At 41.6% G+C, this 24,933-nt stretch overlaps 1 protein-coding gene across 2 annotated transcripts in view; it reads left to right on the forward strand.

The window, feature by feature from the left end:
• The first annotated feature begins 903 nt into the window (after positions 1-903).
• sema4c (sema domain, immunoglobulin domain (Ig), transmembrane domain (TM) and short cytoplasmic domain, (semaphorin) 4C) overlaps positions 904-24,933 on the forward strand; it is a 111,295-nt gene continuing 87,265 nt past the window's right edge. The window contains exon 1 of one of the 2 annotated variants that reach the window (XM_085293445.1): positions 904-1,749. The gene's annotated coding sequence lies outside the window, so the exon portion shown is untranslated. The remainder of the gene's footprint in view (positions 1,750-24,933) is intronic. The other variant, XM_085293443.1, reaches the window with a different exon arrangement.

Raw genomic sequence — 24,933 nt, forward strand, 5'->3', positions numbered from 1 at the left:
ATCCAAGACTTACCCCACTTAATATCATACTTAATATATCTGTCTTCTTCTGCTGAGACTGAGCATTTATTATAACGGCAGCAGATGAGCAGCATTTTGAGTTTTGAGAGCAATCAATAAGCGCATCATTAAAATGTGCAGAGGAGATGCAGATTACAAAATCTTAGAAAACTAAGATTAATGTTTCTTTATTTTCATGAGACGATTAGAGAATGAATACAAAAAAATAAACATTTGTTACAGACTTCATCTGACAACAAGTTTAGTAACTTTATTAAAGGAAATAATAATTATAATGCCGCATTAACATCTGCTTAAGAGATGTTAAACAGTGCCGTGCGATACTGCAAATTTTGTTTGATTTAGGATTCATCAACAATTTGCAAATTCTGAAAAAAAATTTTAATGACCATAGTTTAATAACTATGATTTTTACTTTCCACAATGCTTAGTTAACACAACAAAACAAACCTTTCAGCTTTTCATGTTTTGAAACTGGGATTTTTTTTTTTTGAGACCTGGAATGTTTCTAAAACACTTTGGGTTGTTTTCATTTGCGCTGTTCACTTTGATGTGATGTGACAGTCAACACAAAAAGGTTCAGACCTTTTTCATTGTTTATTATTGAGATGTATTTTTTAATTCCCGGAAAGTAATAATTAACACAACTGTGCACAACGTATCCTAGTACCAGTCCGATTCCAAGACCAGTGTTGATATCACTGCTATCATATTTGGATCCCACCTCTTATGCTAAGCTTGGTGGTCAGTGGCGTACCACCACCCAAGTCCTGGGTGTCAGATGTATGGAGTCGGAGGTATAAAGGGACTTTGACCTCAGGTTGGGGCAGACTTATTTTAAAAAGAAAGAAAGAAAGAAAGAAAGAAAGAAAGAAAGAAAGAAAGAAAGAAAGAAAGAAAGAAAGAAAGAAAGAACGAAAGAAAGAAACGTGCATGTTCTACAGTAAATCTAATGACTGCCGGGGGGTCCTCTGCTGTTGACCCTTGTTCTGAGGGGCTAATGGGCGGAGACCTGTTTGTGTGCTTCTTTGGGTTTTTTATTTTTTATTTTTTTAAATCCTCTCAGGTCCCTGCTGTGATGCGTACTGCAGAAGTAGGCTGGGGGCGCACACACGCTGCAGCGCCACGCACCCCTCACACACACTCCCATATACATCATTTCCATTGGACATTGGCACAGAGACGCAGCGCGACGACCACTCTGACATATCTGCTTGGTACGGACTGCCGAAACTTCTGAGACAGGGAGGCGGGTAGATCCTTTTAGCTGGTCCCAGATAGTGGATTCAATCCACGCTCTCGTTTCTTTCTTTGCTTTTTCCCCTTTCCTCCTCATTTTCTCCTCCTCCTCCTCCTCGTCTTCGCCTGGTTTCGTGTTACAAAGCCCAGGGAGGGAGTTGCGCGGAGAGCCAGTTCTGTGTGAAAAACTGAATGACAGGATCATATGGCTTGATTTGCCTTATAGTCCAAACATTTTTAGGAGGAAAAAAAGGCATAGGGGATACGAGAGGAACTGCGAGAGAGAGCATCAGAAATTGATGAGGATGTGGAATAATTTATAACTCAAATTCAAAAACAAACGTGAGATAACGGAGAAAGCAGAGAGAGAGAGAAACAGAGAGGCAGAAACGGATACTGGCTCCAGTCGTCAGAGAAGGACGGAGAGCGGGGAGGAAAAGCGCAGGACGCATTGCCCGTGATCATCAGCACCATCACCGTAATAATAAGGTAAGTGTGCGCTCGTTATTTCTCGGCAATATTGCTTCCAGCGCTGTGAGGCGGCTGGATTTTAACACACTAACGAAGCAAGCAGAGGCAGAAAACATCCCAAACCCCGGAGCGTCCGAATCTCCAACTGTTGCCAAGAAGCCCACGTTTTTTTTAAATTTCTTCCTAAAACAGCACCATCTAAGGTGCAGTGCGTTTGTATAGACAGATGATTTGGGGTGTTTTGGGTTGCCAGTTTTGGGGCTCAATGCGATGCAACTTTATCCCCTTTTCGCGCTGTGTAAACACAGCGCACTGCGGTCAGGGGCAGTTGGAAGGGAATCAACTCCGGGCTTTTTTCTACTGTATTTCTGTGCATCTACTGTAATGTGCTGCCGCTGCACCTCCACAATCACAGCCCGGCAATGCTACCGTGCAGCAAAAACGCACAACGTGAAGCTGACCTCTCGGTGTATACTGGTGCAGCAGTCTGAGAATGATCTCTTTTGTGTCTGCCTGTATTTCAGGCTCTTAAGTTCTGAGCGAGTCTGGTGCCTGACAAGACAAACTTTTAGGCACCTTCTTTTGCTTGGTAGTGCTTTTTTCCGCCTCTAATAACACCAATACAGATCCCCCTCGTAATCCTCACTCACTGTGGCCGCTGTCGTCTTCCTGCGAAGGGAAACTGCTTTGTAGATTTCAAAGTTTTCTGCACTTGTGCACATGTGTGGATTTTAGATTTGTGAAGAGGTTTTAAGTTTCAGATGCCAAGAAAGAAAGAAAGAAAGAAAGAAAGAAAGAAAGAAAGAAAGAAAGAAAGAAAGAAAGAAAGAACGGAGTCCCTTCAACTGCTGCCTGTATCCCTCAGTTAATACTCAAAAATGAAGCTCTTATGGTGACAATAATCCACTGGTTTGAGATATTACTTTGGAGTGATTTCCTCCTTGTTCTTCTTTCCCTCTCTTTCTTTTTTCCTTTGCCTTAATGAAGTAAGTATTAGCTTCACTTGAGTGATTATTGTAATTACTGAGGAGGAGGAGGGTTGGAAGGTGGAAGGAGGGGCGTGTGTCCACACTGGACAGTGAGGAAGTGAGGGTTGGTGTAAGGAGGTGGTAGTTTAGAAGAAGGAAGGAAGGGTGTTGGATTGGGGGTCCCTGCAAAGGGCTGTTGCCATGTGGGACAGAGGAGATAGGTTTTTAGTAGTGATATCATACTTGAGGATCTGTTTTCTGACTGTGATATTTGTGTAACTGTCACAGGAGACTCCCTTTCCCTGTACCACAGGTGGGCGGGTGGCTTCTGCAGGTCTCTGTGCGTCCGCTTGTGTCACTGTGTCATTTGCAAAGATTAATGGAAGCAATAAGCGAGTAGAAATCAGAGTTAGCAAGTTGACATTTGCCGTGCAGAGGGATGTAGCAGTGGATAAGCCTGCCAAAATTCAATTCACCCACCTTTTAATTTGGTATAAATCAAGTTCACAGACTTTGAGGGGGAAAAAAGAAAAGTAGACACATAATCCTCACTAAAGGCACGCGCAGTATTGCACAGATTATTCGGCAGTGAAGCGGGTTACAAGGAGAGATCTTTCAAAACCAATTTAGTTGTTGAAGGATTCCTCCTGACATCTGCATTATTCCCAGGCTAAAAAAAACAAACTTAAAAATCCACTTTTATCCAGGGTGTTCGCAACAATGACACACACTCTGTCGCTCTCTCTCTCTCTCACACACACACACACACACACACACACACACACTGTAGCCCTCTCGCCCCAGATGTTAATGCCTCTATTGAGAGAGCCACAGGACTCCTGCCGACTCAATCTCTTCATTGTTGGACAGACAATGGACTCCACATCCTGACAGCCAGCCTCCTTCCTATATCCCCCTCATGCACTCCTAAAGCTGCTCCTCATACACATGCAGTGAAATGGCACACAGTCATCCAGGCTGATAGCGCACACATGTAAATGGCAATGCCTCTACAGGCACGTGCCCAGCTTCATTTGATGTTTTCATAAAAGCTTGACTGATGTGTTTGTGTGTGTGTTCCCGTCTTGTCTGGGTTTCATGCCACCCATGCTGGTCCCCTCTATTCCAAGGTTTTGCAACTGATTCGCTTTGACTGATGTGAGTGTTTTGTTTACAGAATGAAAAAAATGCTTGTTAAAGTTTCTTAAGAGGCGCATTGCAGCATTAGCCCCAAAGTTCTTAAATGTCCCATCGGAAAACTGCAACAAAGAACAAATCACAGGCAGTTTCCACACGTGGGGGTCAACACTGCGTCATAGACCATACGTCGTGACAGAGGCAGATGCCTCCTGTCTGCTCTGTGCCCGCCCGTTTGCGTGCGTTTAATCGTCACCCCAGTGTCACATGCATCACGTCAGCGCGACGTGTACTGCAGCCCACAACCAAGCAGCTGAACACAGTAAAATGCAACAATGATGGGATCATTGATGATTATGTAACTCATTTTGCATACGGGAACACACAGAGCCTGTGTTCACGCCGGCTGTGGTGTATCACGAAGGTATGGATCTGAATCCGCACATCATAATTTCCTTGGAGGCTCTGTGTCTTTTGCAGAGCAACAGTTGATGTGCCAGCTTCCCACAGTAGGCTTTTTTCTTTTTTTTTTTCAAAACGTCCTTTCATCCCAGGACCGATTTAGTCTATCTGCTTTTCTTTGCTTAAAAAAAAAAAGGATCTCACAGAAACAGATTTTGTTTTGTTTCTTCTGTTTCACACTGGTCTGTATTTCCTGCTGAGGTGCAAAGAGTTCACATTTCGAGCTATGCCCTCTGTGTTCTAATGCAGCTCAAACATAATCGCACTGATTCTGTGGGGGTTTTTAGAGCTCCTCGGTGTATGTGTGTGTGTTAAACAGAGATATGGTTCATGGGAGGCCAGATGCAAGGTCCGGAGAGCTGAAGCAGATGGGTCGTGTGTGTGTGTGAGGGGAACAACGTGTTGCAAGTATGGGCTGGAAAGGCTGATGTTTAGAGAAGGTGTTTAAAGGAACACTGTGGCAAATGTGTCAGGGTTCAGGTTCAAAGTGATATAAACCTTATGCTGTATGGATAAGACAGTGTGTGTGTGTGTGCGCGCGCGCAAGATGTGCCTTCATGTTCCTAAGAGTAACATCACACACATGAAACTCAAACATTAACATAGTGTTACACATTAGCATGTCATTAGCACATTAATCACAAACGCTGAGCGCCTTTAATTAAACCCGGTCACATTTTATGCATTTTTTGTTGTTGTCTAATGCATATGTCTAAAATTATTTACTTCTGCTCTTACACCCTGCCTTTCCCCTGTTTTGAGTCTATAAGTACTGCTAGATGAAGTGCACTACAAGTGCCCAGCTGGTGCACTCATTACAACTAAAAAACTGAAAGAACAACGCTATGTTCCTCTTTGGCATCCATTCTGGACATTTGGAGGAAGGGAGGGGACCACTATAAAATGTTAAATCAGTAGGAGGATGTATCGTCAGCACCTATGGTGATGTCAGTGCTAACTGCCTTGCTAATATTGCTAATTGTTGCCTTGCTAATATTGAAAAATCTCTATGTGTTAATGACACATGCTCTGTTGTATTGTTTGGTATACAAGTGCATTATTGTTGTCTTTGCTGTAGAGGAATTTTGTAGGATAGGTGGTCAGAAGCTCGAGTGGTTTGGATAATGGTTGGTAACATCTTGCAACTGCTGCTGGAGGTTGCTAGCAGTTGCTAGTTGCAAAGTGGTTGCAAGTGCATCACTCAAAACTCTCTTTTTAATTGCTTTGGTTGCTAGTAGGTTGCCTGAGTCGCTAGTAGTTTGCATGGAAGATGCCAACTCGTCTGCAAACACTTGCAAGCTCCTCCAAGCGCTAGTGAAACTATGAAAAGTCAGGACAAACCGGTAAACAGAGGCTGTTTTCCTCAAGGTTAAAGTTGTGTTTTTTGAAATGTGTTGGTTGCAGCAGTAAAAAACAACTTTTAATCAAAGACTTTTACAGTTTTCATAGTTTCACTATCGTTTGGCGTGTTCAATGGCGAGTAATATTAAAAACAACTCATTTCAAGTGTAATTAGCTTAAGTAAGGTAATGAATTGCCTATATAATAAATTGAATGTGTTGCAAAAACTTGTTTTGTTGTTCCATTTCTAAACTAAATACTAGATTAAATATTCAAATCCCATAAAGCACCTCATTGGTTTTTGCAGTTAAGCATGCCGTGTGAAAATGCGACAGAACTTTGGATTTCTTTACTTTGCACATTTGCATTTCTTCCTAATGTGAATGCATTACCGTTGAAAGACACTAAGAAAACACACAAGCATGTTAGTTGTCTCAGCAAATTCTGACGTTTCTTAAAACTGACGTGGTCGTCATTTATTGTCCAAGTACTACAGATGGCACTCTTCCTGTAACGCAGAGCACAAATTGTGCTCATGCTGAATGGTACACACACCACTGCACAACCTCCAGCCTCCGTCTCAGTTGCTTTAAGGCCTGCTGAGAAGTTTCCGTTAGGCAGCAAGGACGGATCCGGGGGGGGTTTTGGCTGCGGCTGTGATTGCAGTTGTTCCGAGAGGAGAAGCTTTTTCTGTTCTGCAACTTACCCTTCCCTTTGAGCTTTTTCTTTTTCTCTCTCGCTCTCATCCTCTATCTCTCTTGCCCACTTACGCTCACATACACCCCCTCCACTCGTTTCGGCTCAACTCGAGTTGCATGATGAGGTCATTTTTGCATTGCCAAAGTGTAAACCCTTACCACTTATATAGCTCGACTTTAATTGAACAGACAAGTGCACATTCAGTCTACTGTGAATGAAAACTATGCTAGGATACTAGGGTAATCCTTTTTTGTGGCTCTAATAGTTGTGCCAGTACCTTGAATGCCCCGGGAGCAGCTGTTATAGATGTTCCTTTCATCTCTCCAAATCAATTCAGGTAAATTAAATGAAGTCTTACTGACATTATTGTCAAAAAATTAACAATATTGCCAAAAATTCACTACGCTCAGAATACAGAGTACAAAGGAGTAATAAATACATGTCACCCTCTGTGAATGATGCAGCCAGCCCGCCTCCCCCCATCATCCTTTGGGGCAATCAATAAATAAATAAGCCCTAAGGGACGAAAAGTGTTTCCAGGAAAGTCAGACTGGTGGAAAATCCAATATGGAGCAGAATGCTGGTCCTGGAGGCAAATATGTGCAGCTAGTATAGCTGTCTGCACCAGATTTTCATTATTTTTACAATATAGAAGTTTTGTTTATCAAAGCTTTTCATCCTGACCTGAAATCACCCCCCCCCCCCGGCTTTGATCAATGCAGTTTTAAAGATGTCAGAATGCAGTGCAGTCATCACGCAGATCTAATTACTGTTGTCTGACACAAATGAATGAACAGAACCTTTGTGTCGTAGCTCCCTGCTATGACACAAAGGTTTGCCCCTTCTTTTTTTCTTTCACCACAAGTAAACACCCCTTTTCAGGACTTGCTCGGAGAGTTACTCGAGGCTTTTAGAGGAGTTCGGTGGAGTTTCTCTTGGTAGCTCGAGTCCTCTGCATTATTTATGCTGGGCAGAATGGAGGTGGAGGAGAGCCCTGACCTGCTTGTTTGTTACCAGCTGACCACTACTGGCCATCTGGTGCCTGCTAGCTACGCTATTTGTGTTTGTATCTAACAATAACTGGGTCCAAGTTTTTATGTAAAACAGGACACTTGGAGTTAGAAGGTTAAATTGAGTTTTGCTTACTTGAGATACAGAACAAATACATATGCATATATATAACATAGTACGTTTGGCGGACAGCAACAGAGGAGTGTGCATCTCTCTTTTAAAGATTATTTAAAAGAATAGTGTGAAAGTTGTGAGGCTGAATTCAGCAGATATTTCTGCAAGTTCGATCACTTTCTTGCTGAGATTTGATAGGATGCAGACCTAAAAGATCATATAGTGATGACAAGGTGGTACACATTTGAAAAGAATAAAACAAAATCTACTTCTGTAGCTCAATAGAGTCGCCAAACGTTTCACAAATCCATTTTTACGGTGAAACTTGTCGTAATATATCAGCGCACTTTCCCCCCGCTTCCTTAATGAGGGGCTACAGGAACAACAGCCCGGAGTTCACAGATAAAAACTGAACAGCTGATATTTTTTATGACAGCTTGAAGCTACAGTTGTTGATGCAGTGCTGCAACGTGCTACACAAACACATTTAATCAACAGCCGCAATCCCGAGAACAGCTGTATTTCTCAGATGGTCACAGGAAATAGTCGAGCCATGGCCAAGAGTGGCACCACTGAGTGTGGAAACGTCTTTCTCCTGCCTTTCGTTGGGAACGTCTTCAAATCAGGTTGTTTTGCTACGTCACATTTGAAGAGGAAGATTATTCAACTAATGGTAAATTCCTCTCTTGTTACTTATCTAATCATATAGCGTGCACACATTCATTTTACCCTCAGCTTTACTGATAAAACAAGAACATTTGGAGATTAAATGTTGAGAATAATCTCAGCCTAATGACTTCACAGAAATAAAGACAAATGTGTTATTGTGTGTGTTGCACTAGAATATTTAAGGACAGTGAATAAAAGGGTACCATGAGCTCCTGTAGCGGGGTTATCTGTTCCCTGTCTTCATCCATCTCTTCATCCCTTCTTCCCTCTCCGATTTTGTCCTTTCTCTTTTTGATTTATGCTCGTCTTCCTCCCTCACACTTTCTTTTACTTCTTCTTCTCATTCTCTCAGGCCTCATTTCTAGCCTCTGTGGTTTTGTCCTGCTTGGTCTCTCCTGCCTACTCTCCTTTCTGTATCTCTTCAGTCCTCTCCATATCTTCGGCCTGTCAAGACTCAGGATTCGCTTGCTGAAAAAGCTGGAAATATCACAACTGTTGAAATTCCTTTTCATCTTTGGTTTGCAGTGCAGGCCACTCAGTATAAATGTGAAAGCATCTGATTTACAAACATAGCTGCGGCACAGATTAACTATGATCAGAGAAGAATGAACACTTGCTATTTAGACTTAAACTCATCATGGCTGATATACAATCACAGACACTTTATTAGGTACGCCTTGCTAGTATTGAGTTAGACCCATTTAACTGCTGTAACTGTTCGTAGCATTGATTCAACAAGGCTCTGGAAACATTCCTCAGAGATTGTGATCCGCATTGACGTGATAGCATCACACAGTTGCTGCAGATTTGTTGGCTGCACATCCTTGATGCGAATCATCCATTCCACCACATTCCAAAGTATTTGATACTAAGGGGCCCAAAGTTGGCCAAGAAAATATCCCCCACACCATTACACCATCACCAGTAGCCTGAATCATTGATACAAGGCGGGATGGAGCCACACTTTAATGGTGTTTACACCAAATTCTGACCTCTTTTTTTGGACCATTCTCTGTAATCCCTACAGATGTTTGTATGGAAAAAAACTGATCAATCAGCACTTTCTGAAATACTTTGGCACCAACACCCATGCTACTTAAAGCACTTAAATCAACCTTTCTTCCCTATTCTGATGCTAAGCTTGAACTCATCAGGTGGCCTGGACCATAGCCACATGACGTGCTGGTTGTGATTGGATGGTAAGATATTTGCATCAGCAAGCAGTTGAACGTGTGTACCGAATTTCACTTTACAAGCAACTGTACAATGACAATAAAAGTTCTAAAAGTTCTAAAAGTTCTAAGTTCTAATGAAGTGGCCTGTGAATGTATATTTATCGGTACATTAGTAAAGTGTGTAGCCTAAATTGCATAAAGAAAAATCTGAAATTACAAAAATACAATTTTCAGTCAGTCAATTTCACACAGTTTTATAAAGCCATAGATTGTGAGCAGAATCACTTGCTAAAGTGCTGTGGAACAGTAAAACTACAGCTGTTGATGTTTGACCTGAGTAAATAACAAAAACCACAGAGTCCACCTCTCTAATCCTGAACTGAACTCTTAGCTTAGATTAGATGAAAATCTAGAAACTAACGCAATTAGCCTGGTCTAGTCCGAAAGTTAAACAATGCTTTGTTTTACCTTTATAGCTTTGCTATAATTTATATATTAGCTTTTTGTTCAGAGCAAAACACAGAAAGCTGATGGGATTTGGAGGCTTCTGACTAAGCTAGGCTAACTGTTTCCTGCTAAGCTAAGTTTACGGACTTCTTGACTCTTTTACTACTTTCTATAAAATATGCATTGAAGATTAAAGTGAGAAACCACAAATCAGCTTGATAAAATAATTTAGCTAATAATTTATCATCATTTTCACAACTATTAAAGTGCCCTATAGCAAGTTTCAAACCGCACAACAGATACCATCTTGGCAGCCATTTTGTTTGTGTTTGAGTGCTGAACTTCCTTTTCCTGTTCTGTAGCTTATCTAGCAATGTAGACTATATTTTCGAAACAGCAACGCTTGTTGTTTAGGACAAAACTACAGCAAGTCCAGCTGAAGTAAGAAATGTTATGACACTTTGTTGTTATAGCAGTTGGCAAAGACGATAACCACTGGGTCAAGAACTGTGATTCTGACATGAGAGTGGAGTGGTTGTTTCTGATCTTCTCAGCTAACTTTTGGCATGAAAGCAAACACTTCTTTTGCCTCATGTTGATGTATTTCTTTAATTGCTGTTCGCATCTATAATTATAGTAGGCTACATAAATCAATACCAATCCATTTGCACTGCTTCTGGGTTTCCTATTTGTTTTTTTCATCTCCCGAGTCGAAGAGGGGCTCAGGGTAAGAAATCTCCATTATATTTGATACTTATTTAGTAATTTCCTTTTCAGATAGCAGATGGACCCATCTATCCTATCTGATGCTGCTTATTGGGTCTGCCCATGCTTGGCTGAGGCTGAAATTGTAAAGCTGGATTGGGGAAGAGATAGTAATATGCTCAGCCAAAACAAAAACCTTGTCCGTAAGCCAACTGTGTTTCGGGGGCACCGTGTAGATTGTTTAGCATGTTTCCTGAGGCCCCCAACTTGCACGTTAGTCAGCCGTTTGTTATTTTGCTTGTTCCAAGTCAGCAAATGCATTCTGGCTCAGTTGACTGGGCGATGTGTTGTGCAGAGAGGACCACTGGAGTTGTTCCCTTCTTTTGTTATTCAGGTCTTGGTGATACGTCAGTCCTGCTCTGAGCCATTGTGTATACGGAGGTTCCCATTGTTTACTGTCAGTTGCAGCATTGCTATGTGTGTGTGCATGGAGTATGCATATTCAGCTGCTTCTTGCCGTTTTCATTCATTATTTTGTCCTGGATAGTCTATGTAAATGTGTCCAGGCCAGCAGCAGAAGATAACAGTTAAAGTACTGGCTCAAACCCTGCATAACTAAGACTGTGTGTATGGGAATAATGATCCAGATGCAGTGCAGTAGGGGGTGTGTAAAGGAAAGTAGGCCCCTACCCTCCTCTTCCCCCGTGCTAACCAGAGCATGGTAGTTTGTTTTTATGACAGCCTTTTTTTGGCATTGTTCTGGTCGGATAGAGCTCGCCTTTCCTACCGTGGGACCGGCCGTTAGTGCAGGAAGTGCTGGGAGGGCACAACTTGAATGCACACACACACATGCTGGATTGCAGGCTACAGCACTCGCAACCCCTCCCAAGCTATCGCCCCACACTCACGCATAAAGTTTTGAAAGGACAATAAAAAAAGTTGCCCTGCGGCTCGTCGGCTGGTAAGCTGCAGCTTATCCAGGAAGGAGCTGCAGCCAGGCTAATGGCCTCTCTCCAGGGTAGGCTCTACAGAAGGGCCAGTGGAGGCTTATCGGCAGCAGGAGGGCCCCTACATGACTGCTCTCTGAGATCTCCACTGAGCTTGTGTGTGGGAGTAGCTTAGCTTTCGTAGCTAGAAGGAGGGTGAGCGCTATTCTGCTTTATTTCCTCCTGTGATTGTCTTGGGTTAGCTTGGCCTGTAGGAAAATTAGTTACTTATTACCATTCTCAGGTGAAAATACAGGTGTTTACCCAGTGTAGCACTTCTAAATTCAAAGATAACTATCCAACCTTATTGAAAAGTCAAGGTAGACTTCTACTAACCAAGCATTTCTTTCACATACTACAGGAAACTTTTGGTCAGTGCAAAGAGGATGGAAGGCAGTGTGTGCGCCATACTGTTCAAATGCCTACACATCTGTGGTTTATATCTTTGCCTTAATTGGAGACGTCTCAGTAAGGAGTCAGCGTGATTTGTAGAAAACAATGTAATGTGCGATGAAGAGGAGTGAGATGACTTGCCCCCTGTCTGACTAATCACATTTTGCCTCATGGATCTCAGCGTGACGTATCTACCTTGATCCACGTCCATGAATCACCGATCTCTTTCTTCATCTGTTGTGACTGAAATTAGACAACGGCACAGTCTTCATACCAGCTGCTAATACTGCAACAGAGAGGTATCATGTCACAAGTACCATCTAAAAGATTTATTAAACAAGAGCCGTGAAGAAAGAGGCAATGCAGGGAGTGAATCATTCATGCATATGCTAAACTCACTGTTTAACCAGTAAATGCAATGATATCTAACACTGTTCCACATGCAGTTAGCTTAAAAACCGGGACACATCCTCATAACGTTTGCTGATCATGAAGACGGCTTCAGTCTTCTCCTCTTAAGACTCCTGTTGAGCTTCTTTCATTCACTTTTTCCACACTTAGCTTATCTCAGGCCATGCTATGGTTCTTGTTAGCACCTTAATGGTCTCACCTGAAATCTAGCACTAAATCCTCCTTTGAGTCTGTCTGTATGAGCCGCTGCAGACACAATAGCCCCTATTGTTGAGGGGCGGGTTTGAAAAAGAGAAAGCAATTCTGGACTGGCCCCTCTCGCCTACCCCCTGTCCTGCTGCAGACTCACCTCTGACCCGCAGGCTGGTTGCGCTCTCACCCATCTCCCGCTGCTCTTTTCCAGTCCACTGCTCTCTGCATGAAGCCTGACTCGTTTGAAGAAAGAGATGGAAAGAAAGGAAGATGCTCAGTGGGACGAGGCCTCAATAATACGACAGAAAGAAGATAAGAGGAGAGGGATTTCGACTGGGATGAATACAAGAGGAAAGGTTGGCAAGAGGTAAAAAAAAATAGAGAAATGTGTTCAGGTTGCCAGGTTTGGTCAACTCTTAGAGAGAGACGGCAATTGGAAAAGCAAAAAGGAAGCCGGCTTGCCCAGACAACGGCCCTGAGAAACCAAGATAAGAGCTGACCAGCAGTCAACAATTACACCATCAATTTCCAGTCTGGCTTTTGCCTTCTCACTCTCTTTTTCAAGCTTACCACTCTTTTTTTTATTTCTCGGTACTGTCTCCTATTCTCTTCCCGCCCCTGTTGTCTCCACTCTTTGTGTGTTTTTCAACGATCTCTCTATGAGGATCCATTCATTATCATAGAGATAAACTCTTTTATCTTGTGTTTGGAGAAATAAATAAAAACTCTTTCTTGAAATATTTAATCAACTACTGAAGTTATGGATAGTTTTGAGGCATTTATAGCACATATCAAGTAGTTCAGCATGTGAAGCTATATAAGTTTAGCTGAACAATTAGCTACAGTTTAGAAAAACAGTGGTTGGAGACCGTGGCCCGGCCAAAATTATTGTGACTGTGTGAAATCTTACTGCCTCTGAAATAGCTGCTTTGAAAGCGGACGCCAGGTCTGTGATGACTCGTAGTCAATTACCGTCTTCAAACTGACGTTAGTGTGTCAGAGATAACGGTAAAATGGCGATAAGATGGAGTCGGTCTCCAATCAGTCTGTGATTAAATGGGTTCGGGCGGGCAATTACATGCTATCTGTTTATGATAATACGCTAGTTAACTGTGGTAAATTAGCAAAAGTCTCAAATCTGTTGTGTCTGCAGATTTGTCATTGTCTACATACACAGAAATTCACATTAAAGAGACTTTCATATTAACTACTGACAGACAAACAGAAACTCATCCACAGATATCGCGCTGTAGTTTTCCCAGACAAGAGGAGTTTGCTGTCTTATTGTTATTCTAGTGTGACTGACTCTAAAATTTGAGAGGTGCTACTTTACATAAAACAGGACTTTTACTTTTGGTAATTAACATAAATTGCGTCTCTTCAAATGTTAAGTTGGAACGATCAAAGCTTTGTGACCCTGTAATTTCTTAATAATCCCTGACTGTATAAAACACTATTCAGAGCTAATACAACACTAAATTTTCACCCACCAGAACCTCTTGACCTCTTGACTTCTCGGATCAGCTTCACCTCAAAACAGACCATTTTATTTTTCAGAGGCTCAAAAATGCACCAACATCCCAAATAGGGTCCAAAAGTCCAGTTAAATTAATTAAATTAGCAGAAATAAGCCCTAGTGACAGTAATCAACTACAGCTACCCCTGTCAGCACAGCCATCAATCAGAGTCATGTCTAACTTAAGCTTTAACAAAATCCAAAAGGGTAACTTATAAATAGGTTATACCCTGTTCAGCCTTTATCAAGGCAGAATTAAGCTACAAATATCAAAGTAGTTTTTTTGGACTAGACTGTAACACATGTTCTGACTATGGCCATTTTAACATGGGAGCCCAGAGGGAGTGACGGCCTCCTGTGGCTGTTTGCAGAACTGATTTTTTTGCCACTTATGTTTGATCGGCTTTTCAGAGGTTGCTGCCTGATAAAAAATGTTGTTTTTTAATTGTTGTTGTTAAATAAGTGTTTGATGTTGTGGAAAATTAGAAGCAGTTTGTTATCTGAACATTGCACGAGGCTTCAACAGTAACATTATCAAAATCAAGCAAGCCTCTTCCTAGTTTTGTGTTTCCTCCTTGAGGCGCATTGCAGAGACACATCCTGGTAGTCTTGCATACGATGTTTACCAAGATAAACCTTAAAGGAAATCTATTCTGATAGTTATTACTTGCTACTTTTATTTGAGGGAAGAAGGTGAATACTATACTACTTGTGCTTTCAGCGCTCCTTCAAACAGTCCGTCGAGTACCGAAGGCCAGGTGTTTTCTGTCAATTGCTCACAATCTCACCTTCGCCAGCACATTCACACATTAACTGCCAAATGTGCGCATTTGCTCGCACACTTTTGCATGCTCAGTTTATCTTCCAGTGTTATTTTCTTTTCTTTCCCGTACCTATTAGGCAAAGTCTTTTTTAGGAACGCCAGGGAGGAGAGAACAGCTAACTCTTTATTATGATTTTTTTTGCCTGAGGTTAGACCAGCCAGGGTGCACACGCACCCTCTCACGCACACACAAATCACGCAGAGGCGCACACACAGATAAACGCGGCAGTCCTCTGATTCAACACTTCAAAAAATCAATAATGTCTGTTTTGAAAAAGCCTTAAAGCTAATGCAAAGAGACAGCGAGGGAGTGAAGGGGGGTGCTGATGAACCCCAACAACAGGCACTTACAGCAGGCTTACTCTGCCTCTGTCTTGCTTGCTTTCTCTGCTGATTCTCGATAGATAGATAGATAGATAGATAGATAGATAGATAGATAGATAGATAGATAGATAGATAGATAGATAGATAGATAGATAGATAGATAGATAGATAGATAGATGTGACCATTTTAAATGGGCTTCCCTTCTTAAAATTCATTGACAGTCCATCCCTCTATCCATCCTGTCCTCTCATATCTTTGTGGCCGAACAGCTCTGATTTGTGTACCAGGATTAAAATCCTCAAATTTGTCTTTCACTCCCTGTGGGAGAGGACTGTGCTTTTTAATTAATTGATTTTGAAATGAAGTTAGCTGCTGTGTCTGTCTGTGTGTGCGTGCACTGACGTGTCTGTCTGCGCGGCGGGTCTCTGTGTGGTTTCGGCTGAGTGTGTCAGAGTGTGTCCCCGATGCTTAGCTTGGTAAAGGAGGGGTGGGGTTGTGGGTTTTGCTGAGCGTGTGTCTGTATTTTTCTCGTTGCCTTTGTTGGAGAAGCTGCCGTAATAGATATCTAAATCTCCATCCGAAAGTGCAAAAACTATAATTTGTGTTTCTGTAGGCCTCATGTGTGTGTTTAGTTTAGTTTCTTTACAATTTGTTTTTCAAATTAATTGACAGCATGTGTGGATTGCTGTGGTTTGGCCGTTAGGTAAGGCAGATTCTCCTTGTCTTTCACATGTGTTTATGCTATCCTCAGGTGCTGGCTATAGCCTATGAATTATATATAAGAGCTTCAGTTGTACTCTTGGTTCTCAATCATACACTGAGGACCTTACCATAAAAGCTCAGTGGTTCCCTTTGCTTATTGGTCTGACTGCATCCATATGAGCACAAGCTCAAGTACTGAAAAGCGTCTTTCCTGCTGCAGTAGGTGTCATCGGGTCCGCACTATGGCATGACACATGACAGACTCACAAGGCTGGTAAACAGCCTCATCGCAGTGACTCAGAAAAGTCTACTTCTGATCAATCTGTTCTGCAGATTCTTCACCAAAACCAGATTCTGAATTAATGCTACACCCATTTTACTCATGGCTGCGGCCCTCTGGTTACTCATGAGCAGGAACTGCTTATGAGCCCCTTTTAACGTGAGCGCCTTTGCATTTGTTCACACTTTTTCATGAACGACAACCTGTGTGAGAGCTGTCACGGTGCTCTGTGTGTTTCTGACTTTTGTCACGCGCAGCTGGGCGGACGCGCTCGAATGCTTTGTCCATGAGCTGCTGCAGCATTGTACGCCTGCCGTATTATGCGGCGCACACAAAGGTGCGTTCACCGTCGCAGCATGTTGCCACTGCGCTGGCAGCACATGGGGATTGTGCCGCTGATCAGTGGGGTTGCTTTGTGCATCACAGTGGCAGTGGTGGATCTGCTGCTTGCTGTCAAACCCACACCGTCTGTCGCAGTGTGTGCGTGTCTGTGTGTATTTCTGGTAATGTTTTTGTCAGCTTGTCTGCGTGTGGGTCTTTGTGTCTGAATATATGTGAGTGTGCATCTTTGTCTCTTTGTGAGCGGATGTGTGGATGTTTGTCTCTGATCCTGTGTATGTGCGTAAAGGCTGTAATTTTAGTGTTACTATTTATTATTATTATTATTATTACTATTAATTATACTAGCGCTATCTCCATATCATGTGTCTGTATTTGTGTATGTGTTAGCACAGTTACATGCATGATAGACAGATCTCCTGCTAGACTTTATTAACAGCATTTACTACCATCTCTGCTGGGTTTGTCTGAGTGAGATTAAGATGTGGGCACATGCTCACACATGCACACGGGGGGCTGGGGGCATCCATTGTAAAATCTTTGAAAACATGGGTTGCAGCATTCCAACACATTCACACGCACTCATCACACTGATCTCACATATTCTTGTTCTGTCATAATGTGCCACACTTCCCACACTTTAAAAAACCCATCACAAACAGGCAGTTTGTAATTAGTATGAAGGCTTTTTGAAGCATGCTGTGTGCTTCTCTTTTGTGGGCTGTTTCATTCACTATGAAATACCTTTGACTCAGAAACTCAAACACCTGGGAAAGTGCACCTTAGTGTTGATACCAGACTACAAAGACATCAGGGTGTATCGCTGTCACTGTGAGTGGGTGAGTGTGTTTGCTGCATTTTGCAGTACCAGCAGCTGGAACCAATCGATTCGTCTTGCAGAAGGAATTGTTTGATTCTTTATCATTTAATTTATGTGAATAGTCTGCATTCAGTCATGAAACAAGCACTTCACTAGTAAATTATAAAATTTAAGGCGTCAATAGACCAAATAGGCAATATTAAAGTTCAGTGCAACAGCTCAGAAGCTTAATTAAAAAGACAAACTCAGGTTAAATTACTAGCTTCTGGAATGGCCTCAGGCACACAGGCGTAGACACCAATCAGCAATCACCTGGCAAACTCAGGCAACCAAAGGAAACCCATTCAAAAACCAACCCGCCAACCAAACGCCAATCCAAGCGGTTGGTGAGATGATGATGGAGGATGCTGGCTGCTGCTGGGTGAAACGTGGGTGCTGCACCAAAAACCTAGTTAACAGTGGACACCAGCAGATTGACTTGCCTGCAATAATCAATATTTACTCTCCAAGCTTTAGTGCAACTGGGAAAAAAACTGGAGTCAAACTGGAAACAGAGAAATTTCACCTTCAAAGTAAAAGTCGTGGCTTTTGAAATGTGTTGGCTTCTGTATTAAGATACTACTTTTACTTTGAAGGTAGACATTCTTTGTTTCCAGTTTGTGATGCACTTGTTACAGTTTTAGTATTTATTGGCAAGTAGTTTTCAAATTTTTACAAAGAATCCAGCATCTGCCATACAATCTACTGTAAACTGTGGCAACCTGCTAGGGTCCAAAGCAATAGCAAGATGGTTTTCAGTACAGGACTGTGCAGATCTATGCAACCAGTTACATGCTAGCAACTGTAACCTCCAGAAATCACTCACACTCAGTTGGGGAATACCATTTTCCCCTCATGACTGATCATTATGTCATAGCCATATGTTAGCCTAGTTTTGTTAGTGTCATTTAACTGGGCATTTCTTTAAATTCTTTTTTCTCAGAGCACATTTGTGTTGGTGTGAACAACATGTGTGCAAACATGAGGTGAATAATAGCGGTTAAGAACCTTTATGTGCAGTGTGTATTGATATGCTAAGTATGTACTCGTGTTGCTTAATGCTAGTTAATGCTGAGTTTGTTTATTGAAAGATGAATTTTCAAATAAAGAGTGAACTGAACATAAATCATTTTAATAAAGCTTTTCATTCAATCATTAAATAATGCTATTCATCAGTTCTTTAAAAAAATTATAGGAATTAAATCCTTTCCTGTAAGGTCAATATAGAGACATTACTGTGGCTTTAGAAACACACCCTAACTAAATAAATAATCCAACTCAAGTACAAGCATATGCAAAGGTTGCCATTCTTATGATAACTAAGAATGTGTTGAGGTGTGATCTTTTCTGAAGCTTGTAAAACTGAAGCGTATTGTTTTTTTAGTAAGATACAAACTAATATATATTACCATCATATCTTTACTCTAAAATCTTTTTCTCTTGGTGGATAAAAAATGATCAAGAAGTACTTCTCAGTTTGTAAAATAACTGCTAGCTAAAACTAGCTAATTTTTCAGCCATTGTAGATGTTGTTTTTTTTTATTCAGTATGCTAAGCTAGGTGAAAGGCTACATGCTAAACAAATTTGTACTTTTTAGTTTGGGAAAACAATAAACAAAAATGTTGAACCATTTTTACTTTGACATGGCTCATCATTTTTTAATTGCGACTCTTACTCTTCACAAAATAAAAACATCCATCTAAAAGGAAACCTGTGGTTTAATTGCATGAACATGAACACTGATAATTACAGATATTTAGAGATAGGTGGACTAATCAACCAGTATATGTGTTTTGTCTTTAAAGCAGAGCCACGTGTTTCCTTATTTTCTATCTTTATGTTAAGTTTACCTAGCTTGTCGTCTGGCTTAAGCTTCGTATTTAGCATGCAGACATGAGAGCGGTATCAATCTCAAGATTCTGGCAAGAATGCAAATAACTGTGTTTCCCAGAGTGTGGAATTATGACTTCAAAGAAAAGTGGCCCAACAGAGACAGAGATGCAGTGGCAGGCAGCTAAATAGATTGGAAAAGAGGAGGCTGAGAGAAAGTCAGAATATGGGAGAGGGAGGAAAAAAGACAATGGAGGTTGAAATGAAGAAAGGTTATAGAGGGAGAACAGGAGCCTGAGAAGTGTCTGAGATGATGAAAGACAGTCAGAAAAAGTGTGATAGAGTGATGGAGACAAAAATAGGAAAGCAACGAATACGGCAGATAAAAAATGGAGTGGCAGAATGTGTGATTGTTGTGGCCAGAAAGTCTCTGACTTCTGCTTGGTGACCACAGTCCTCGTCTGCACTTCATTTATTGTTAGTCTTTATTTGATTTTTTTTATACTGCTGTCATTTTCCCCACTCCCTGTTTGCCACCCAGACACCCTGCCGCTTTTGTTTTTCCATTGCAGCAATAAAATGGCCTAGTTCTCGTCTCTTGCCTTGACTTTGAATGCTTTTTTTCGAGGGATTGCTGAACTGTACTTTCTAGTAATTTTGTAATCTGTGTTTATTTTGTAAGAGCAGTTGATTGAAGTGCTGTGGTTTGTTGTTTAGATTTTACTGTTGCAACTATTTACCTCAGTGGCCTTCATGTTTTAAATGAGGAGAATGCAGACAGTGCTTTTGAATTTCTCAGCATGGGCCTAAATTATCATAAAAACAGAATGACAGATTTCTCTTAAATTTGACGCATCCTTTTAAGCAGGCCAGTTTGTATTTACATGCTGCCAGTCTGTCTCAACATGCTGCCCGACACTGGCGTTGGTTGTGTGGAGATGTGGCTTCCATTGCAGACTGAGAACATTTTTCCCCCCATTTTAAATTGACTGCTGAGCCTTTGATTCGAGGGCTGACAGCATGTTTCAGGCTACCAATGAGCTTCACATTTCTCTGCATAAAGGTTTGTTTATGTTGATATTATTCAAAATGGTCTGCAATTTGTGACAGTTGATGGAAAGTTGAAAAAGCTTCCCAGTGACAAAGCCGCATGCGATGACAGTTTGCATGAATAAATTACAGGTTCTAGATCCTGAACTTTATGTCTGGGTTAGAATTAGATGAAGACGATTTTATTGAGCCTCATCTGTTATTGTGATGTAGGTGAAGTAATGATCTATTTTCTACAGCTTCTAGGCTGTCAGCCTGTTAAACCCAAGCTGCAGTTCCTCTAGTGGCCACACGAAGCTGGATCCAAAGCAAGTCAGTTTCTATAAATTCCCAACTATACAGCAAAAGCAAACAGTCTCTGGGATTGTGTTACACTTTTCAACAGTTTCACTCTTATAAATAGAGAGTGTTTGGTAAGTGTTTGCAGAGTGTTTGACTCAGTTTCCAGGGTATTCGGTTGTAGTATCTGGTACCAGGTACTTTTTGGTACCTACTTCAGTGTGTGAATGTGTGTTTGAAAATGTGGATGACTGAATGTAGTGTAAAGCGCTTTTGGGTCCATAGGGACTAAGTAAAGCGCTATACAAATACAGGCCATTTACATATAGGCGATCCATAAATGTGTCGTCAGCAGACTTCATGCTACCAATTGGTTAGTCAGTGGCGCCCCTGACTCAAGTCATGAGAGGGACTCAGTTACGAAAGCCAAAACCACCATTGGGGCAATTTTGCAGATCAATTTTTCATGGCTACCAGTGGTTGCAAGATAAAAACTGACCAGGCTTTGAGGCTTTTGTGACCAAGGCCTGAGTTAAAGTTAAGTGCAAAGCCGCTTTGATTGCTAGGCTAGGTAAGAAGCACTAGCCAGTTGCTATTAGTAGGCCTTACTTGGTGCTAATTCATATCACTGAACTAGCCTGAATGCCTTTACATGTTGGTAGTTGATGAATTAGCACTAATTAACAAATATGTTTGTCTGCACCTTGCACTCAAACTGTAAGGTTTGCTAACCAAATTAGCTAGCTCCACCCTCGCTTCCCAAAACGGCCATTCCTGACTCCAGAAAATGAATGCGGCAACAGCCAGAATATGTTGAGCCTCCATAACGTGGTGTTGTGCTGTATGCAGTAAAACCCTATAGTCAAACTTCCCATAAGGCATTGCAAACCCACCTTAAAAAATGTGGTTTGTATGATCTTTCCTTATCACACATCTAAAGGCCACGTCTCAAAGTTGATGAGAACAAATTGAATCCTGGTTGTTCTTTTGTAGTCTAACTCAAAAATCCATGAACCACAATTATCTGGCAAAAGTACCGACTAACACAATAAACATCCAAATTTACGAATTCAAATCAAACGTTGTCTTCCTTTCCCTTACCCTAATCAACTGAAGAGATTTAATCTTACAGTGTTACAGGCAATGCATTCAGCATTCAGCATCAAACGGCAAGCATTTAACAGGTTGCATTACATTTTAACGCAGTTTCTCGCTTTCCATTACCGCACCATTGATTCCGGTTAGGTTCGCATTCGAAATGGATCAAATGTGAGTGAGTCAAGGGTTTGGGTGGAGAGTTTCATCTCGACTCCCCCTGCTCCTGACAGTTTAAAGCACATCGAGCAATCGGCTCCGGGCTCTGTGATCTCATGACGAGGTCATATAATCCTCGTTGGTCACGGTGTCTGGGCCTGCAGTTGTTTACTGTTTAGCGACTGTGAATGTTGTTTAGCATGATACACCTACAAGCCTCCCTCAACAGCATCAACTACTTTATCCTGTCAGAGCGCACCAGAAAGTGAGCCCTCGTTGTAGAAACGCGGACGTCTCTGTGCTTTTAAAAGGGTTGAGCGATGTAACTCATACCAACAGCTCAGCTTGCTTTGGAAGAGCTGGCAGCATTCGTGTTTGTACCCTCCCTGTCTTTGCCATGTCTCCACTCCGTTGCATCCAAAAGAAGCACAAATACCATAAAACAGCTTTGCTGAGGTGGAAAAAGAAATTGCTTTTGAACCGAACGTTAAATGCAGCCTAACCAGAGCGAATGGTGAAATTTGCCAGCTGTTCTGAATTTACAGAGCAAGACGATCTGCTGAGGTTGAAATGTGTCACATGCTCCGTTCCCAAGCTCCCTTGACGATCTAGTGTGACTTATAATTTATCTTGTCACAGAGTGTACATCTTGTAACGGTTTTTTCACTCTAGCAAAATGATACAGCTCACCAGTGAATAAACATATACCCAGTTCATAAAGCTTTCATGCGTTTGTTTTTCCTGAGCTTCGCTGTAGTAAACACGCTGTTATATAAGTCACTCCTTGTGAAAGATGTTCTGGAACGAGCACAGTCATTATTTTAGTGGAGGGGTGGGGGGGCTTTTTACCACAGGCATGATCACTTGTTCATAATTGCATCGTGGACAACAAAAAAATATTATTTGTTTGTATATACAGTTCACATTTACAGAGTAAAGCTGTCACTAGACTACCAAGCATTACAACCAGTCATTTACCTCACAGAACACCTCCACGTCCCTATTAGTTGAAACTGATTACATGGCTAATTAACATGTTATTACAGGTGCACAAACACACACACATATATATATACACACAAGCTGTTTACACCAACATAAAATCTGCTTTTATTTTGACAAAAATGGGCAAAACAGACAGTTTCCCCACAAAGCAAACATATCATTAGCATTCCTGCACTTAGCTACAGTGCTGGAACAGATTGCACATAAATTGTACTCGGGTCAAACTAGTAAGGCTGCATTTAGATGCAGCTGACATCTTCATATGCTGTCATTTTAATGGAACGCAGTGCATGTCTTAAAGGGGCTTTGCTAATGCCGAGAGCTCAATAACATTTCCTAGTGTGTTGTACACGGAGAAGACAGAACCACGACTTGATCTCAGAACCGTCACACCCCAAATTGTGACCACAACTGTGGATAGAAAGCCATCAAACAAGCATCCATGTGCGCTATGTTTAGAGTGGCCTCAGCACTCCATGCCAAACAAGATCCCTGCTGTTGCAGAGTCGGCCTCTACATGACGTATAAATGATGGATGCATCTACCATCACATAGTGTTTTGGTTAATGAAGGCCATTGTGAAGCTCAGACAGACTTTGTCTCAGCAAGTCATCATAATCTTTATAATGATGATTCACAAAATAACATGAATTACATCAAAAAAGTAGAGAATGAAACCATAAACGTATCAGGAAGTGCACAGACATTTACCCAAGATTTCTGTGTAATTAGACATTTTTTAAACCATCTTTTGTATACAGTCTACAGGGAGTGCAGAATTATTAGGCAAGTTGTATTTTTGAGGAATAATTTTATTATTGAACAACAACCATGTTCTCAAAGAACCCAAAAAACTCATTAATATCAAAGCTGAATGTTTTTGGAAGTAGTTTTTAGTTTGTTTTTAGTTTTAGCTATTTTAGGGGGATATCTGTGTGTGCAGGTGACTATTACTGTGCATAATTATTAGGCAACTTAACAAAAAACAAATATATACCCATTACAATTATTTATTTTTACCAGTGAAACCAATATAACATCTCCACATTCACAAATATACATTTCTGACATTCAAAAACAAAACAAAAACAAATCAGCGACCAATATAGCCACCTTTCTTTGCAAGGACACTCAAAAGCCTGCCATCCATGGATTCTGTCAGTGTTTTGATCTGTTCACCATCAACATTGCGTGCAGCAGCAACCACAGCCTCCCAGACACTGTTCAGAGAGGTGTACTGTTTTCCCTCCTTGTAAATCTCACATTTGATGATGGACCACAGGTTCTCAATGGGGTTCAGATCAGGTGAACAAGGAGGCCATGTCATTAGTTTTTCTTCTTTTATACCCTTTCTTGCCAGCCACGCTGTGGAGTACTTGGACGCGTGTGATGGAGCATTGTCCTGCATGAAAATCATGTTTTTCTTGAAGGATGCAGACTTCTTCCTGTACCACTGCTTGAAGAAGGTGTCTTCCAGAAACTGGCAGTAGGACTGGGAGTTGAGCTTGACTCCATCCTCAACCCGAAAAGGCCCCACAAGCTCATCTTTGATGATACCAGCCCAAACCAGTACTCCACCTCCACCTTGCTGGCGTCTGAGTCGGACTGGAGCTCTCTGCCCTTTACCAATCCAGCCACGGGCCCATCCATCTGGCCCATCAAGACTCACTCTCATTTCATCAGTCCATAAAACCTTAGAAAAACCAGTCTTGAGATATTTCTTGGCCCAGTCTTGACATTTCAGCTTGTGTGTCTTGTTCAGTGGTGGTCGTCTTTCAGCCTTTCTTACCTTGGCCATGTCTCTGAGTATTGCACACCTTGTGCTTTTGGGCACTCCAGTGATGTTGCAGCTCTGAAATATGGCCAAACTGGTGGCAAGTGGCATCTTGGCAGCTGCACGCTTGACTTTTCTCAGTTCATGGGCAGTTATTTTGCGCCTTGGTTTTTCCACACGCTTCTTGCGACCCTGTTGACTATTTTGAATGAAACGCTTGATTGTTCGATGATCACGCTTCAGAAGCTTTGCAATTTTGAGACTGCTGCATCCCTCTGCAAGATATCTCACTATTTTTGACTTTTCTGAGCCTGTCAAGTCCTTCTTTTGACCCATTTTGCCAAAGGAAAGGACGTTGCCTAATAATTATGCACACCTGATATAGGGTGTTGATGTCATTAGACCACACCCTTTCTCATTACAGAGATGCACATCACCTAATATGCTTAATTGGT

This window comes from Mchenga conophoros, linkage group LG12 (genome assembly GCF_057382185.1).
Source record: "Mchenga conophoros isolate Kocher_MC1m ecotype Shallow Benthic linkage group LG12, M_conophoros_male_GT1.1, whole genome shotgun sequence".
NCBI lineage: Eukaryota > Metazoa > Chordata > Actinopteri > Cichliformes > Cichlidae > Mchenga > Mchenga conophoros.